The sequence below is a fragment of the Peromyscus eremicus genome, chromosome 15 (genome assembly GCF_949786415.1).
Source record: "Peromyscus eremicus chromosome 15, PerEre_H2_v1, whole genome shotgun sequence".
In the NCBI taxonomy this organism is placed as follows: Eukaryota; Metazoa; Chordata; class Mammalia; order Rodentia; family Cricetidae; genus Peromyscus; species Peromyscus eremicus.
This window is the reverse complement of record NC_081431.1, coordinates 79,415,022-79,427,538: the sequence shown is the minus strand read 5'-3', so window position 1 is coordinate 79,427,538 and position 12,517 is coordinate 79,415,022.

Here is a 12,517-nt window from a genome sequence, read left to right as displayed (position 1 = left end):
ACCTAGATGGAACTAAGATGAGAAAATTAAGTTAGAAGTTAGAGGGGACAGCAGGTAAATGTAGAGAGAAATCAGGCAAGAAAGGAGCTAGGCATGAGAGCAGAATAGAAGCTGTGTAGAGAGAAAACTGACTCAGAATAATAAAGTGTATGGGCTAAGGAGATTTGTGTACATGGATTCACTTTATATTATCAAATGTTAGATTATGACCTGGTTTTAGATTCTTCCCAGATCCTGGATGAGGAATATTGAGGGGCAGGATCTCCATAGTCATCATTAATAGGATGCAGTGATTACACACTATTACCAATTAATGGCACAACAGAGCACAGTACTATGATAATTGGCCACAATGATGGCAGAGTCTGAAACAATGATGACTAAATAAGACTATGAGGGCAAACTATGCCATAGTTATGTCATAATAAGCAGCAATGATGGCACAATATACCAAAACTATGGCACAATGGTGAACTTGATAACACAAAAGGACACTCTAATGACTAAATCAGGCACAATGATGACACAATAAAAGAAAGTAATGACAAATTAGGAAATAGGAAATGCAAAATTGTGAAACAAAAAGGTACTAAGATGACAAAAGAGTACAATGATGTTATAAAAGGGCAAAATTATGGCACAAGAAGACTCTGTGATGGCATAACAGGACACTGTAATGGCATAATAAGACAAGCTGAAGAATAAACAGGACAAAATGATGACTCAATGTATGGTGATAGCCTACTAGGACTAATTTCTGGCACAAGAGGGCATTATAAGGGCAAAATTAAAAATAGAAGTAGCATAAAAGGGCACCACAGTAACAGAATAAGATACAGTGATCACACAATAGGATACAGTGAGGTTACAATAGAAGACTATGATGACACAAGAGCAAACTGTGATGACAAAATAGGAGACTGTGATGACACAATAGAAGACTGTGATGAGATAGTAGGAGATTGTGATGACACAATGGAGAACATGATGACACAGGAGGAGATTGTGAGGACACAGTAGGAGACTGTGATAACACAGTAGGAGACTGTGATGACACAGTAGGAGATTGTGATGACACAGTAGGAGACTGTGATGACACAAGGAGACCGTGATGACACAGGGGGAGAAAGTGATGACACAATAGAAGATAGTGATGACACAATAGGAGATGTTGATGACACAATAGGAGATGGTGATGACACAATAGGGGACTGTGATGACATAATAGGAGACTGTGATGACAAAATAGGAGACTGTGATGGCACAATGGGAGACTGCGATTACAGAGCAGTAGACTGTGAGGACACAATAGGATACTGATGACAGAACAGGAGACCATGATTACATAACAGGTGACTGAGATGACACAGTAGGAGACCATCATGACACAGTAGGAGACTGTGAAGACACTATAGGATACCATGATGACACAATAGGAAACTGTGACGACATAAGAGGAGACTTTATGACACAGTAGGAGACTGTGATGACACAATAGGAGACAGTGATGACACATTAGGAGACTGTGATGATACAATAGGAGATTTTTTTGACACAATAGTTGACTGTGATGACACAGTAGGAGACGGTGATGACATAATAGGAGAATGTGATGACACGATAGGAGATCATAATGACATAAAAGGAGATGTGATGAAACAGTAGCAGACTGTGATGACACAATAGAGATTATGATGATGCAGTAGGAGACTGTGATGACACAGTAGGAGACTGTGATGACACATTAGGAGAATGATGACACAGCAGGAGATTCTGACGACACAAAAGGATAATGTGATGACATAAAAGGAGACTCTGATGATACAAAATGAGACTGTGATGACAAAAGAGGAGACTTTGGTGACACAGTAGGAGATTGTGATGACACAGTAGGAGACTGCAATAAACCAACAGGAGACTGTGATGACAGAATAGGAGACTGTGATGACACAGTAGGAGATCAAGATGACAAAGTAGGAGACAGTGATGACACAGTAGGAGACAGTAATGACACAATAGGAGAATTGATGACACAATAGGAGACTGTGATGACACAATACGAGATTGTGATGACACAGTAGGAGACTGGGATGACACAATAGGAGACAGTGATGACACAGTAGGAGATGGTGATGACACAGTAGGAGACTGTGATGACACAATAGGAGACTGTGATGTCACAATAAGAGACTGTGATATCACAGTAAGAAACTTTGTTGACACAGTAGGAGACTATGGTGATACAGTAGGAGAGTGTGATGACACAATAGGAGACTGTGAGGACACAATAGAATACCATGATGACACAATAGGAGATTATGATGATAAAGAGGAGACCTTAACCCATTGTAGGAGACTATTTTGACAATATAGGACACAGTAATGACACAGTAGAAGACTGTGATGACACAGTAGGAGACTGTGATGACACAATGGGAGACTTTGATGACATAATAGGAGACTGTAATGATACAATAGGAGATTATGATGACACAATAGGAGACTGATGATAGAGTAGGAGAACGTGATGACACCATAGGAGATAGTGAAGATATAATAGGAGACTGTGATGACACAATAGGAAACTGCGATGTCACAATAGGAGATTGTCATACATGGTTTTGAGACTGTGATGACCAGGTATGAGACTGTGATGACACAGTAGGAGACGGTGAGGAAAAAGTAGGAGATTGTGAGGACGCAAGGATACTATGATGACACAATAGTAGACCGAGATGACATAATAGGTGACTGTGATGACACAGTAGGAGACTGTGATGACACAGTAGGAAACCATAATGACACAATAGGACACTGTGAGGACACAATAGGACATAATGATGACACAATAGGAGACCACGACAACATAAGAGGAGACTTTATGACACAGTAAGATACTGTGATGACACAATAGGAGACTGTGAAGACACAGTAGGAGACTGTGATGACACAATAGGAGACTGGGATGACATATTAGGAGACTGTGATGACACAATAGGAGACCATGATGACATAAGAGGAAACTTTATGACACAGTAGGAGATTGGGATGACACAATAAGAGACTGTGATACACAGTAGGAGACTGTGGTGACATAGCAGGAGAGAGTGATGACATAATAGGAGACAATGATGTCACAATGGGAGACTGGGATGACATAATAGAAGACTGTGATGACACAATAGAGAACTGTGATATCACAACAGGAGACTGTCATGACATGGTAGAAGACTGTGATGACACAGGACAAGACTGTTCAGACACAGTAGGAGATTGTGAGGACACAGTAGGAGACTGTGAGGACACAACACAATAATTTACCATGATGACACAATAGGTGACCGTGATAACATAGTGCGTGACTGTGATGACACAGTAGGAGACTGTGATAACAGAGTAGGAGACAATTATGACATAGTAGGAGACTGTGAGGACACAATGGATACCATGATGACATAATAGGAGACCGTAATGACATAAGAGGAGACTTTATGACACAGTGGGAAACTATGACGACACAATAGGAGATTGTGATAGCACAAGAGGAGACGATGATGACAAAATAGGAGACTATGATGACACAATAGGAGAGTATGATGACACAATAGGAGACTATGATGACACAGTAGGAGACAGGACAAAGTAGGAGACTGTGATGACATTATAGGACACAGTGATGACACAGTAGGAGACTATTGTGACACAATAGGAGACCAGGATGACAGAGTAAGAGACTGTGATGATATAATAGGGGACTGTGATGACATAATAGGAGACTGTGATGTCAAAATAGGAGACTGTGATGTCACAAGAGGAGACTGTGTTCACACAGTAGGAGACTGTGGTGACACAGCAAGAGACTGTGATGACACAGTAGGAGATTTTGAGGACACTGTAGGAGACTGTGATGACATAATAGGAGACCATGATGACACAATATGAGACTGTGAGGACAAAATAGGATACCATGAAGACACAATAGAAAAACATAATGATAAAGAGGAGAGTTTAAGACATAGTAGGAAATGTGATGACACAATAGAAATAGTGATGATACAGTAGGAGATTGTGATGACACAATAGGAGAGCGTGAAGACACAATAGAAGAATGTTATGACACAATGGGAGACTGTGATGACATAATAGGAAACTTTGATGATACAATAGGAAATTGTGATGATACAATAGGAGACTGATGACACAGTAGGAGAACATGATGACATAAGAGGAGACTGTGATGAAAGAGTAGGAGACCATGATAATACAATAGAAGATTGTGATGACACAGTAGAAGACAGTGATCATACAATAGGAGACAGTGAAGACACATTAGGAGACTTTGATGATACAATAAAAGACTGTGATGATACAATAGGAGACTGTGATGACATAGTAGGATACTGTGATGATACAGTAGGAGACTGTGATGACACAATAGGAGTCTTTGATGACATAGTAGTAGACTATGATGACACACTAGGAGACTGTGATGACACAATAGGATTTTATGATGAAACAGTAGGAGACTGTGTTGACACAATAGGGAACAGTGAAGACACAATAGGAAACTGTGTTGACACAGTAGGAGACTGTGGTAACAGAGTAGGAAACTGTGAGGACACAATAGGAGACAGCGATGACAGCATAAAAGAATGTGATGACACAATAGTAGAAGGTGATGACACAATAGAAGACTGTATGACAATGTAGGAGAATATGAGGACACAATAGGATAACATGATGAGACAATAGTTAACCATGATGACATAATGTGTGGCTGTGATGACACAGTAGGAGACCATGATGACATACTAGGAGACTGGGAAGAAACAATATGATACCATAATGACACAATAGGAGACAGTGATGACATAAGAGAATACCATGATAGGAGAGTGTGATGACACAATAGGAGAATGTGAGGACACAATAGAATACCAAGATAACACAATAGGAGACCGTGATGACATAGTAAGTGACTGTGATGACACTGTAGGAGACTGTGATGACAGAGTAGGAGACCATGATGACACAGTATGAGACTGTGAAGATACAATAGGATACCATGATGACACAATAGGAGACCATGATGATAAAGAGGAGAACTTAACCCATTGTAGGAGACTGTTTTGACAATATAGGACACAGTAATGACACAGTAGGAGATTGTGATGACACAATAGGAGACTGTGAAGACACAATATAAGAATGTGATGACACAATGGGAGACTTTGATGACACAATAGGAGACTGTGATGATACAATAGGTGATTGTGATGACACAATAGGAGACTGATGATAGAGAAGAAGAACGTGATGACATAGAGGGAACTGTGATGAAAAAGTAGGATACCGTGATAATACAATAGGAGATGGTGATGACACAGAAGGAGACAGTGATGATAAAATGAAAACTGTGAAGACGCAGGTGGAGAATTTGATGATAGAATATGAGACTGTGATGAATCAATAGAAGACTGTGATGACATAGTAGGAGACTGTGATGATATAGTAGGAGACTGTAATGACAAAATAGTGACTTTGATGACACAAGGAGACTAGGATGACACACTAGGAGACTGTGATGACACAATAGAATTTTATGATGACATAGTAGGAGACTGTAATGACACAGTAGGAGACAGCGAGGACACAGTAAGAGACTGTGTGGACACAATAGGGAACAGTGATAACACAATAGGAAACTGTCATGACACAATAGGAGACTGTGTTAACAGAGTAGGAAACTGTAAGGACACAATTGGAGACAGTGATGACACAGTAAGAGAAGGTGTTGACACAATAGAAAACAGTGATGACAAAGTAGGAGATTGTGATGACACAGTAAGAGTCTGTGATGACACAGTAGGAGATTGTGAGGACACAGTAAGAGACTGTGATGACACAATAGGAGATTGTGATGACACAGTAAGAAACAGTGATGACAAAGTAGGAGACAGTGATGACAGAGCAGAAAACAGTAATGACACAATAGGAGACAGTGATTACACAAGAGGAGACTGTGATGACACAATAGGAGACTGTGATATCACAATAGGAGATTGTCATGACATGGTAGGAGACTGTGATGACACAGTAAGAGTCTATGATGACACAGTAAGAGATTGTGAGGACACAGTAGGAGACTATGAGGACACAATAGGATACAATGATGACACAATAGGAGACTGTGATGACAGAATAGGAGACTGTGATGATACAGAAAGAGACTGTGATAAAACACTAGGTGACTGTGATTACACAGTAGGAGACGATGATGACATAATAGGACAATGTGATGACACAATGAAAACTGTGATGACACAATAGGAGAGTGTGATGATACAGTAGGAGTCTATAGTGACACAGTAGGAGATTGTGAGGACACGGTAGGAAACTATGAGGACACAATAGGACAATGATGACAAAATAGGAGACTGTGATGACACAGTAGGAGAGTTTAATGACACAGTAGGAGACATTGATGACACAGTAGGAGACTGTGAGGACACAATTGGATACAATGATGACACAATAGAATACAGTGATGACATAAGAGGAGATGCTATATCACAGTAGGAGACTGTGTTGACAAAATAGGAAAAAGTGATGATACAGTTGGAGACTGAGATGACATAATACGAGACTGTGAAGACACAACAGGAGACTGTGAAGACACAATAGGGGACTCAGATGAAATAATAGGAGACTGTGATGATATAATTCATAATTGTGATGGCACAATAGGAGACTGTGATGATACAGTAGGAGACCATGATAACATAAGGGTTGACTGTGATGAAACAGTAGGAGACCATGATGACACAATAGGAAATTGTGATGACACAGTAGGAGACTGTGATGACACAAGAGTAGACTTTGATGACACAGAAGAGGACTGTGATGACACAGAAGGAGCCTGTGATGACACAATAGGAGACTCTGATGACACACAAAAAGACCATGATGACACAGTAGGAGACAGTGATGACACAGTTGCTGATTGTGTTGACACAATAGGGAACCTTGATGACACAGTAGGAGACCAAGATAACAAAAATAGGAGACCGTGGTGACACAGTAAGAAACTATGATGACACAAAGGACACAGTGACGACACAGTAGAAGACTGTGATGACACAGTAGGAGACACTGAAAACGAAGTAGAAGACAGTAAGGACACAATAGGAGACTGTGATGTCACAACGGGATACTTTGATGACAGAGTAGGAGACTGGGATGACAAAGTAGGAGACTGTGAATACACAGTAGGAAATCGAGAGGACACAGTAGGACACTATGAGGACGCAATAGTTTACCATGAAAACATAATAATAGACATTGATAACATAATATAAGACTGTAATGACACAATAGGAGACTGTGGTGACAGTAGGAGACTGTGATGACTATATAGGAGACAGTGATGACACAGTAGAAGACTGGGGTGACACAATAGAAAACAGTGATGACATAATAGGAGACTGTGATGACACAATAGGAAACTATGATGACACAATAGAATACGGCGTTGACAAAGTAGGATACAGTGAGGACACATTAGTAGACCGTGATGACACAGTAGGAGACTGTTATGACACAGTAGCAGATAGTGATGACACAATATGAGACTTTAATGACACAGTAAGAGACTATCATGACACAATAGAAGATTGTGATGACATAACAGGAGACTGTGATGATACAATGGGAGATTGTGATGACACAATAGAAGACTGTGATGAAACAGTTGGATACGGTGATGACATAATAGGAGAATGTGATTACACAACAGGACACCGTGATAAAGCAGTAGGAGACTGTGATGACACAGTAGGAGACTATGATGACACAATAGGAGACTGCGATGACATAAAGGAGACTGTGATGACACAAGAGGAGACTGTGAAGACACAGTAGGAGACTATAATGACACAGTAGGAGTCTGTGATGACACTGTAGGAGATTGTGATGACACGGTAGGAGACTGTGATGACACAATAGGATACAATGATGAAACAATAGGAGACCGTAATGACATAAGAGGAGACAGTGATGACACAGTAGGAGTCTGTGATGACATTATAGGAGATAGTGAAGACACAGTAGGGACTGTGATGACACAATAGAAGATAGTGATGATACAGTAGGAGACTGTGATGACATAATAGGAGACAGTGATGATACAATGGGAGATGGTATGACACAATAGTAGACTGTGATGACACAGTAGGAGACTGTGATGTCATAGTAGGAGAACTTGATGACATAATAGGAGACAGTGATGACAATAGGAGAATGTGATGACACTGTAGGAGACTATGATGACACAATTGGTGACTCTGATGACATAGTAGGAGACTATCATGACACAATAGGATATTGTGATGACATAATTGGAGACTGTGATGATACAATTGGAGGTTGTGATGACACAGTAGGAGACAGGGATGACACAATGGAGACTGTGATGAAATAATTGAAGACTGTCATGATACAATAGAAGACTGTTTTGACACAGTAGTAGAGTGTGATGACACAGTAGGAGACTGTGATGACATAATAAAAGACTGTGATGACACAATACTGTGGTGACACAATAGGGGACTTTGATGACAGAGTAGGAGACTTTGGTGACAGAGTAGAAGAATGTGATGACACAATAGGAGAATTTGAAGACAGAGTTGTAGACCATGATTACACAGTAGAAGACATTGATGACACAAGTGGAGACAGTGATGACACAAGTGGAGACAGTGATGACACAACAGGAGACTGTGATGAAATAATAGGAGACTGTGATGACACAATAGGAGACTGTGATGTCACAATAGGAGACTGTGATGACATATTGGAGACTTTGATGACATAATAGGAGACTGTGATGATACAAAGGAAACCATTATGACACAATTGTAGACTGTGGTGACACAAAAGGAGACATTGATGACAGAAGAGGAGACTTTGAATACAGAGTAGGAGACTGTGTTGACACAATATGAGACTGTGATGACACAATAGGTGACTGTGATTACACAATAGGAGACAGTGATGACACAGTAGGAGACTGTGATGGCATAAGAGGAGACTTTGATGATGCAATAGGAAAGTGTGATGATACAATAGGAGACTGTAATGACACGGTAGGAGACTATGATGACACAATAGAAGACTGATGACACAGTAGGAGACTGTGATGACACAGTAGAAGACTGTGATGACACAATAGGAGACAGTGATGACACAAAAGGAGACTGTGATGACACACTAGGAGACTGTGATGACACAATAGGAGACTGTGATGACACAATAAGAGACTGTGATGACACACTAAGAGACTTTGATGACACAGTAGGCAATTGTGATGACACAGTAGGAGATGGTGATGATGTAATAGGAGAATGTGATGACACAATAGGAGACCGTGATGATACCATTGGAGACTGTGATTACACAATAGAAGACTGTGATGACACAATACAAGAGAGTGATGACATAATAGGAGAATGTGATGACATAATAGGAGACTGTTATGACATAATAGCAGACTGTGATGACACAATAGGAGACTGTGATGACACATTTGGAGACCATGATGACACAATTGGAGACCGTGATGACACAATAGGAGACTGTGATGATACAGTACGAGATGGTGATGACATAATAGGAGAATGTGATGACACAATGGAAACTGTGAAGACACAGAGACTGTGATGATACAGTAGGAGACTGTGGTAACACAGTAGGAGACTATGGTGACACAATAGGAGATAGTTATGACACAATGGGAGACTGATGACACAGTAGGAAACTATGATTAGACAACAGGAAACATTTTTGACACAATAGGAGACTGTTATGACACAGTAGCAGACTGTGATGACACAGTAGGAGACTATGATGACACAATAGAAGACTGTGATGACACACCAGGAGACTGTGATGACACAGTAGGATACAGTGATAACACAGTAGGAGACTGTGATGACACAATAGGAGACCGTGATGACAGAATAGGAGACTGTGATGACACAGTAGGAAACTGATGACACAGTAGGAGATGGTGATGTCATAATACAAGAATGTGATGATGTAATAGGAGACTGTAATGATACCTTCAGAGACTGTGATGACACAATAGATGAATGTGATGACTCAATAACAGACTATGATGACACATCAGGAGACTGTCATGACTCAATAGGAGACAGTGATGACACAATAGGAGACTTTGATGACACAGTAGGAGACTGTGCTGATAGAATAGGACACAGTAATATTAAAATAGGATATAATGATGTTACAATTAGGGACTCTGAAAGTACAGCAGGCCACAGTGATGACACAGTAGACATAGTGATAACAAAATAAGACACTATGATGATACGAGAGCACTGTGATGACTCAGTAGGCACAATGAAGACTCAAATGACATAATAATGCAAAGTAATTACCAACAGGGCACTGTGATGACTTAACAGGTGACAGTAATGGCACAGTGGGCCATTCTGTGGTCTCCAAGGGACAATGTGATTGCACAATAGGCCAATATCATGACTCAGTGGGGCACAGTGGTGATTCAGTATGACACAGTTATGGATCAATTGTATAATGTGATAATAAAATAGGACACTGTGATGACACAATAAAAGAGTGAGGACACAATAGAGTGTGTATGGCACAAGAGAATATTCTGATGTCCTAACATGTTAATGACTCAATAGGACGTAATGACAGCACATTGGGACACATTGATGCCAACATAGGTCACAGTGATGCAAAATTATGGGACAACAGGCCACAGTGGTAGCAAAATAACACACTCTGTTGTTAAGATAGAGTGTTGTGATCACTAACTATGACAAGGTGATGTCAGAGTAGGTCATAGATAGTGTACAACTGGGCAAAGTGAGAGCACAATACAGTACAATGATGCACAAAAGGATACTGCGATGGCACAATAGGGCACAGTGTGAGCAAAAGACACTATAGGGATGGCACAATAATGTAAGGGGATAGCAGCATATACAAACAGGATGGCACAATGAGACACTCATGGCACAATTGGCTACTGTGGTGATTCATTAGAGCACAGTGATGGCACAATAGGGCAAGTGATGTCAACAGGCTAATGAGAAAGAACCATTCAACAGTGGAATGGTCAAATGTGGCACTATGGTATTCCTGAGTTATGGCATGGTAGTTCATGATCATAGCACTATGGCCCACAGTGAAGACACATGACAAAAAAGGACTCTATGATGTCAAAATAGGGCACACTATGGCACAAAAAGCAATGAGGATATCACAATAAAGCTGTAATGACATAGTAGGTCATTGTGATGACTCAATATGGCACAGTTATGGCATTATAGGCAAGTGTTTTGAACTAATATGTCACAGTGGTAGAATAATGGGTTGCAGTTCCAGAACACTAAAGTACAGTGATGAAGTCATAGGCCACATATTTGGCCTAAAGAGCACAACAGTGGCACAGTAGGGCATGGTGATGGCACAATAGGCAGAGTGATAGCTTAATAGGGTACAGTGATTACTCAAGATGGCACAATGATAGCACAGTAGGCCACTGTGATGTCATAATAGAACACTGTGATGGTGCTATAGGTCAATGTAATTACTCGATAACAAACAGTGATGACTTAATAGTCACAATTATGGCACAAAAGTCAAAATTATGTCATAACTGTGAGCTTGATGACACCAAACAACACTGTGATAACAAAATATGGCACAGTGTTGTCACAGTAGAACATAGTGTTGGTACACTAAAGTACTTTAATATCACATCATGGAAGAGAATGCATTTTAGGGCAGTGTGATGTCTTGAGGGGACATAATAATGGCACAGTAGGACCAAGTAATGGCACAGTAGAAGACTGTGATAGCATAATAGAGCATAGTGACTCACAATAGGCCACAGTGATGACTTTATGGTACAGGGATGGCACAATAGAACATGGTGATGGCACATGAGCACAACGCAATGATATAATAAGACACGTTTATGGTATAATAGGGAACTGTGATGATGCAGTATGACACAAAGATTGTACAGCAGGAAACACTAATAGCACAATAGGGGACTTGATGGCTCACTGCAGCACAGAGATGACACTATAAGACCTAGTGATAACACAATAGGGCAGAATGGTGACAAACTAGGTCAGAATGATGTCACTTTAGGACATTATGATGACAAGGTGGAACACTGTGATGACCCAGTGGGGAATAGTGATGACACAGTAGACTGATGCAATGGTACACCAGCATACTATCATGACACTACAGGACATGGTGAAAGCACACACAAAAAATCTTTTGACAGAAGCAATTCTGGTTGTATACTAAGAGACTGTGATGACAAAATCAGATACCATGATGGCACAGTGGGACACAGGAATGGCTCGACAGGGCACAGTGATTGTGGAATGGGACACAGCAGTGTGACTATAAGGCACAATGTTGGCACAAGGGGGCACAGTGATACCTCAAT